Here is an 8,370-nt window from a genome sequence, read left to right on the forward strand (position 1 = left end):
CCGAATCAGTAAAGGGGCACATATCGAATATTTGTGAATGCCTAAAAAAACTTTTTGAGTTTTTGTATGTGTGTGCAAAGCATTGTGAAAATATCTCAAATAATAAAGTTATTGTAGAGCTGTGAAATCGCTTCAATCATTTGTAATAACCCTATACAGACACAAGCAGACATATTTAAAGACAAAGAGTTTGGGCAGAGATGTCAGTCAAGGCGGAAGTGCAGAGGCAAAGATGTTGTTGAATGACAGGTGAGGTATGAGTGGCGGCAACTTGAAATTAGCGGAGATTGACGCCTGGTGGGTAATGGGAAGAGAGGATATATTGAAGAGCAAGTTCCCATCTCCGGAGTTCGGATAGGTTGGTGTTGGTGGGAAGTATCCAGATAACCCGGACGGTGTAACACTGTGCCAAGATGTGCTGGCCGTGCACCAAGGCATGTTTAGCCACAGGGTGATCCTCATTACCAACAAACACTGTCTGCCTGTGTCCATTCATGTGAATGGACAGTTTGTTGCTGGTCATTCCCACATAGAATGCATCACAGTGTAGGCAGGTCAGTTGGTAAATCACACGGGTGCTTTCACACGTGGCTCTCCCTTTGATCATGTACACCTTCCGGGTTACAGGACTGGAGTAGGTGGTGGTGGGAGGGTGCATGGGACAGGTTTTACACTGGGGGCGGTTACAAGGATAGGAGCCAGAGGGTAGGGAAGGTGGTTTGGGGATTTCATAGGGATGAACTAACAGGTTACGAAGGTTAGGTGGACAGCGGAAAGACACTCTTGGTGGAGTGGGGAGGATTTCATGAAGGATGGATCTCATTTCAGGGCAGGATTTGAGGAAGTTGTATCCCTGCTGGAGAGCCACATTCAGAGTCTGGTCCAGTCCTGGAAAGTATCCTGTCACAAGTGGGGCACTTTTGTTGTTCTTCTGTGGGAGGTTCTGGGTTTGAGGGGATGAGGAAGTGGCTCTGGTTATTTGCTTCTGTACCAGGTCGGGAGGGTAGTTACGGGATGCGAAAGCTGTTGTCAGGTTGTTAGTGTAATGGTTCAGGGATTCCGGACTGGAGCAGATTCGTTTGCCACGAAGACCTAAGCTGTAGGGAAGGGACCATTTGAAATGGAATGGGTGGCAGCTTTATTGGATAGTTTAAGATATTAGGAATAGGTGACAGAATAGTTTAAGATTTTAAAGGAATTTGGTGCAGGAAAACTATTTTAGAAGAAGCACCAAAAACAACTCATGATCTGACAGTCGTCACTCCACCAAATTAACTCAGAATGTTAACATCCCTGGGGGCATATATGACTCCAGCTAGGTCCCATGGATCTGATATTAACTTTTCTTGAGCACTGGCAGACCAGTATTTCTCTTTAAACTTCTTTTGGTAGTCTCCACAAGAAGAAAATTCTCAATATTCTTTCAAGAAATGTGTTGGATGTACATCCCCATCCGCCTTAAACTTAGGGAATTGCCTGGATAACCCTGAATCAGCCCCCCCTTGCAGATTAGTCATCACTTCACTAGTTAGTACTACATTAGGTGAAGTTACCCTTTTGTCTTCTTTATCCTGGATAAGCTTGAATTCTTTCCACAGGTCATCTATACCTTTCTTGGTATCACTAAGTTCAGAAGATAGAATAGGAGATATGTTTCCGGATGTTACTCTCTCAGTAACTTTTCGATCTATAATTTCTTCGACCTGTTCCTCCAAACTATTTACATTTATGATATCAGAGTTCGCTAATTTTTCTTTGAAGTTCCTTTCCACATTATCTAATAGTGTATTAACACCTATAATTTGCGATTGAATTATTAGCATTAAGTTATCCTGCTTATTGGCACTCTTCTTTCAAAGTACTCAACCGTTGCTTTACAGCATTAAATTTAACATTGCACACATTTTCAAAGGATCCTTACTTTTCATTAAGCTCTGATTCAACACTATTACATTTGTCGAATTCTGGAAATTATCATTCTGTTTCTGACTAAAATCAGTAAACATTTGATTTATGTGAACAGTCAAGGTACTAGTCAATTCATTCTTTAAATCTAATTTTAAATTCTCTACCTTACTATTTAAGGTGTCAAATTCAGTCTTTAAAGCATCCATGCCTTCGCATAGATTACTAAATTCTTTGCACTGTGAGTCAACTTTGGTATTTAACAAATCTATATTTGTCGCTTGACTACTTAAGCTTTCACTCTGGTTATTCAATTGAGAATGTACTGAGTCTAGTTTTTCACTTAGAGTCGCATCTTGAGCATTTAAAGCTGCACTCTGGGCATTTAGCTGAGAATGTACTGAACCTAGTTTTCACTTAGAGTCACATTTAAAGCTGCACTTTGGGCTTTGAATAAGTTTACTACCTCAGCCCAGTCTGGTACTTCTTTACTAACTCTCATGGCCATAGCTGGTTCTTGAGTTTCCTCGACTTGTTGTATGTTATCCATATTCTTGTAAGCTTTAGATCTTGTAAGCATTTAACTATTATGGTAACTACTCTAATAAAGTTCACTGAACAGTTTGTACCACTTTGTACTAAAACAATAAAGTTCTGTTTTACGCTCACCCGGCGGAGAATATGTGTTGCGTCGGTGAGTGGATGCGGAAGCAGGTCAGCATTGGTGAACAACTGGTGCCAGTGGCGTCGGATGATGGTTTCCGAGTCTGCGTCCCCACGATGTATATGAGAGCTCTACACCCACCGCACCAGATCTTCTTAATCAAAATGTTCTAGGCATATTCCTTCTTAGTGAAACACACTGGAATATTCTTCTCTATTTCTCAATTCAAAATTTTGCTCCTTTAAATACTTGAACATGTTCCGTTGTCTCGGAGTAAATTCTTTGTCGTATTTGGTTTAGCTGCTATGGCAACATACAACAGCTTCTTTCCTCCTTTTTTGGTCTTAGAATTCCTGTTTTCTCAGTCCTTCCTCAGTGGTCGCCTTGTTCTAACGGCTTGTGATGGCTTTTTTAATAGACCTTCTCTTCTAAAACTGTGCTCTTTCGGCAACGCCGTCGGTATGTTTGGACTCCAAGTGCAATAACAAATTTGCACTTTCAGCACTGTTTAGTAAGTCTCCTGTGTCTCCAAACATCAAAAACAAACTAATTTACATATAAGAGAAAGTTGGCTTAAATACCACGTCCAGTCTTAACATCAACCATAATACACATCTCCCTTCAACAAAGCTAAGACAAAAGTTTTTCTCAAGAGTATCGGTATCTTCTCAACTGCTCTCGTTATTATAACAATGCTCACTGACAATTAGCACAGCATAACATAGAAGCTCCATGGTTCTTCCGTACACTTTCACTAAAACTTCCATGGATTGCTCGACAAGTACTTGTCATTGCTGTTCGACCGCCACCTCTACATTCTTCTTGCGACTGAATTTCAAACCTGCACACACAGACACGTGACGCGCAGTAGCTAGGGTTCTATGATCCCACACTCACATCTAAAATATCGTGTGTTTGACACGGAAGAAGGCTGAGTGGTTCTAGAATTTACGCAGAAATTCTCGAAACACTACACATTCACAACATCATCAGAATGTTGCATCAATGAAAATGATGAAATTGCATAGTAGTCTCTCCTATATAGCATGTACTCAATGAAAGAGTTTTGTCAGTGGCTCTAGTGTTGCTCTGTAGAGCTTTTCATGCCAATGAACATGTACATACTCATCACCTTAGTGTTCACTCACACATGGTGTATTCATGATGTGATTTGCATCAACATAGGACACATGGAATATGTTGCGTATTCAGATGGAGCATTACAAACACATTGGCATAAATGTAAAAACCCACACATACACACATGCGCAATTTTAAGGTTGGTGTAGGAAAATTTCCGGCTGCATACAGTCAGCAAACTGTTCGTATGTCACTGGGATTTCCAACTTGCAGAGGGGGCATCACAGAGAAAGCCATGGGGAGACCCAGACAGTGCATCACGTGGATGGATGGTATCCAAACCGTGCTCATTTGATGTTGCCAAACTATGGAATATGGACATTGATAAATTAATGCAGTTAATTTATGACCACCCTGCTCCATGGGATAGGGGGATGGGATCATATAAAGATCATGTAGTGAAAGAGTGGTGCTGGTTGGAGGCAGCCAAAGGGACACTGATGGAAGATGAAGTTCCATGGAAAGAGTGCTCCAAGAACACAAGGATGATTTAGGTAAATTATGTTTCATATACCTACCTAAGCATTTTATTTACTTTTGATGTATGTATGTAAATTAACTAGTTTTTAGTTCAGCTTTTCATCATCCCCTTTAGGTAGGTATGTATTATCTTGTGTTCACGTAACATATTGCCAAGAACAGTGAGCAATAATTTTTGGAATCGCATAAGTTTTTATAGGACCTCAAAAATTTTCAAAGCATATCCATCCATTTTGACTCCTCTCTGTTAATGAAAGAAGACAAAACAACTTTAGTTTGAATGAAGACAAACATATGACCTACCTAACATGTTTTTAATATTTTTCCTATAATTATGCAGATAGTAAAAGCATACTGTATGTAGATGGGTTTCCAAACGTATAGGTTTTTTGGTTTTTCAAGTCCTGTGGTGTTTAGAAACAAGTGCTAGTTCTGAACTCAACACACCGGGAAAAAAATAATAAATGTAGATCAACATGCATCTTTTATTTATAAATGCATATAAAAATATTAATTATAATAGCATTGTACCTATTTAATTTAGGCAAAGAATACTAAAAGATGTAAACCATTGTTAGAAATATCAAATTCGTACTGCAATTCAAGAAAGGTCAACTGAGTGGAAAAGTACCTGCAAAGGAAAACACGTGTTTTACCACACAGAAACCATAGTAACTGTTGTTGTTGTTGTTGTGGTCTTCAGTCCTGAGACTGGTTTGATGCAGCTCTCCGTGCTACTCTATCCTGTGCAAGTTTCATCACCTCCCAGTACTTACTGCAACCTACATCCTTCTGAATCTGCTCAGTGTCTTCATCTCTTGGTCTCCCTCTACGATTTTTACCCTCCACACTGAACTCCAATGCTAAATTTGTGATCCCTTGATGCCTCAGAACAAGTCCTACCAACCGGTCCCTTCTTCTTGTCAAGTTGTGCCACAAACTCCTCTTCTCCCCAATTCTATTCAATACCTCCCCATTAGTTATGTGATCTACCCATCTAAACTTCACCATTCTTCTGTAGCACCACATTTCAAAAGCTTCTATTCTCTTCTTGTCCAAACTCTTTATCGTTCATGTGTCACTTCCATACATGGCTACACTCCATAAAAATACCTTCAGAAATGACTTCCTGACACTTAAATCTATACTCGATGTCAACAAATTTCTCTTCTTCAGAAACGCTTTCCTTGCCATTGTCAGTCTACATTTTATATCCTCTCTACTTCAACCATCATCAGATATTTTGCTCAGCAAATAGCAAAACTCCTTTACTACTTTAAGTGTCTCATTTCCTAATCTAATTCCCTCAGCATCACCCGACTTAATTCGACCACATTCCATGATCCTCATTTTGCTTTTGTTGATGTTCATCTTATATCCTCCTTTCAAGACACTATCCATTCTGTTCAACTGCTCTTCCAAGTCCTTTGCTGTCTCTGACAGAATTACAATGTCATCGGTGAACCTCAAAGTTTTTGTTTCTTCTCCATGGATTTTAATACCTACTCCAAATTTTTCTTTTGTTTCCTTCACTGCTTGCTCAATATACAGATTGAATAACATTGGGGAGAGGCTACAACCCTGTCTCACTCCTTTCCCATCCACTGCTTCCCTTTCATGCCCCTCGACTCTTATAACTGCCATCTGGTTTCTGTGCAAATTGTAAATAGCCTTTCGCTCCCTGTATTTTATCCCTGCCACCTCTAGAATTTGAAAGAGAGTATTCCAGTCAACATTGTCAAAAGCTTTCTCTAAGTCTACAAATGCTAGAAATGTAGGTTTGCCTTTCCTTAGTCTTTCTTCTAAGATAAATCGTAAGGTCAGTATTGGCTCATGTGTTCCAACATTACTAAGGAATCCAAACTGATCTCCCCCGAGGTCAGCTTCTACCAGTTTTTCCATTCGTCTGTAAAGAATTCATGTTAGTATTTTGCATCTGTGACTTATTAAACTGATAGTTCGGTAATTTTCACGTCTGTCAACACCTGCTTTCTTTGGGATTGGAATTATTATATTCTTCTTGAAGTCTGAGGGTATTTCGCCTTTCTCATACATCTTGCTCACCAGATGGTAGAGTTTTGTCAGGACTGGCTCTCCCAAGCCCGTAAGTAGTTCTAATGGAATGTTGTCTACTCCCGGGGCCTTGTTCCGACTCAGGTCTTTCAGTGCTCTGTCAAACTCTTCATGCAGTATCATATCTCCCATTTCATCTTCATCTACATCCTCTTCCATTTCCATAATATTGTCATCAAGTACATCGCCCTTGTATACACCCTCTCTACACTCCTTCCACCATTCTGCTTTCCCTTCTTTGCTTAGAACTGGGTTTCCATCTGAGCTCTTGATATTCATACAAGTGGCTCTCTTTTCTCCAAAGGCCTCTAATTTTCCTGTAGGCAGTATCTATATTACGCCCCCCCCCCCCCCACCCTCATGAGATAAGCCTCTACATCCTTACATTAGCCCTCTAGCCATCCCTGCTTAGCCATTTTGCACTTCCTGTAGATCTCATTTTTGAGACGTTTGTATTCCTTTTTGCCTGCTTCATTTACTGTATTTTTATATTTTCGCCTTTCATCAATTAAATTCAATATTTCTTCTGTTACCCAAGGATTTCTACTAGCCCTCGTCTTCTTACCTACTTGATCCTCTGCTGCCTTCTCTACTTCATCCTTCAGAGCTCCCCATTCTGCTTCTACTGTATTTCTTTCCCCCATTCCTGTCAATTGTTCGCTTATGCTCTCCCTGAAACTCTGTACAACCTCTGGTTTAGTCATTTTATCTAGGTCCCATCTCCTTAAATTCCCACCTTTTTGCAGTTTCTTCAGATTTAATCTACAGGTCATAACCAATAGATTGTGGTCAGAGTCCACATCTGCCCCTGGAAATGCCTTACAATTTAAAACCTGGTTCCTAAATCTCTGTCTTAGCATTATATAATCTATCTGATACCTTCTAGTATCTCCAGGATTCTTCCATGCATACAACCTTCTTTCATGATTCTTGAACCAAGTTATGCTCTGTGCAAAACTCTACCAGGCGTCTTCCTCTTTCATTTCTTAGCCCCAATCCATATTCACCTACTATGTTTCCTTCTCTCCCTTTTCCTACTCTTGAGTTCCAGTCACCCATGACTATTAAATTTTCGTCTCCCTTCACTACCTGCATAATTTCTTTTATCTCATCATACATTTCATCAATTTCTTCATCATCTGCAGAGCTAGTTGGAATTTAAACTTGTACTACTGTAGTAGGCATGGGCTTCGTATCTATCTTGGCCACAATAATGTGTTCACTATGCTGTTTGTAGTAGCTTACCCGCACTCCTATTTTTTTATTCATTACCCCTATTTGATTTTGTATTTATAACCCTGTATTCACCTGACCAAAAGTCTTGTTCCTCCTGCCACTAAACTTCAATAATTCCCACTATATAGAACTTTAAACCTATCCATTTCCCTTTTTAAATTTTCTAACCTACCTGCCCGATTAAGGGATCTGACATTCCACACTCCGATCCGTAGAACGCCAGTTTTCTTTCTTCGGATAACGGTGTCCTCTTGAGTAGTCACCGCCCGTAGATCCGAATGGGGGCTATTTTACCTCTGGAATATTTTACCCAAGAGGATGCCATCATCATTTATCCATACAGTAAAGCTGCATGCCCTCGGGAAAAATTACGGCTGTAGTTTCCCCTTGCTTTCAGCCGTTCACAGTACCAGCACAGCAAGGCTGTTTTGGTTAGTGTTACAAGGCCAGATCAGTCAATCATCCAGACTGTTGCCCCTGCAACTACTGAAAAGGCTGCTGCCCCTCTTCAGGAACCACACGTTTGTCTGGCTTCTCAACAGAAACCCCTCCGTTGTGATTGCACCTACGGTATGGCCATCTGTATCTCTGAGGCACGCAAGCCTCCCCACCAACGGCAAGGTCCATGGTTCATGGGGGGAAGGGGGGGGGGGGCGCATAATAGCTACAAAGAGATAAATACGAAAGAAGACTGCTCAGAAGGTGACAAGAGTTATACTTGTACTATCACTTCCAGTTTTTTGGTTTTTCCCCTTACCAAAAAAATGTACAACTATGTACCTATGTTTTCCGCTTTATTTTCTTCTTGTTTGTGTAAAGCAAGAACATTAAAAACTTGATTCAAATTCAAACGTACAGCTGTATCTCTTTTA

This window comes from Schistocerca serialis, chromosome 9 (assembly GCF_023864345.2).
Source record: "Schistocerca serialis cubense isolate TAMUIC-IGC-003099 chromosome 9, iqSchSeri2.2, whole genome shotgun sequence".
NCBI classification, from domain to species: Eukaryota; Metazoa; Arthropoda; class Insecta; order Orthoptera; family Acrididae; genus Schistocerca; species Schistocerca serialis.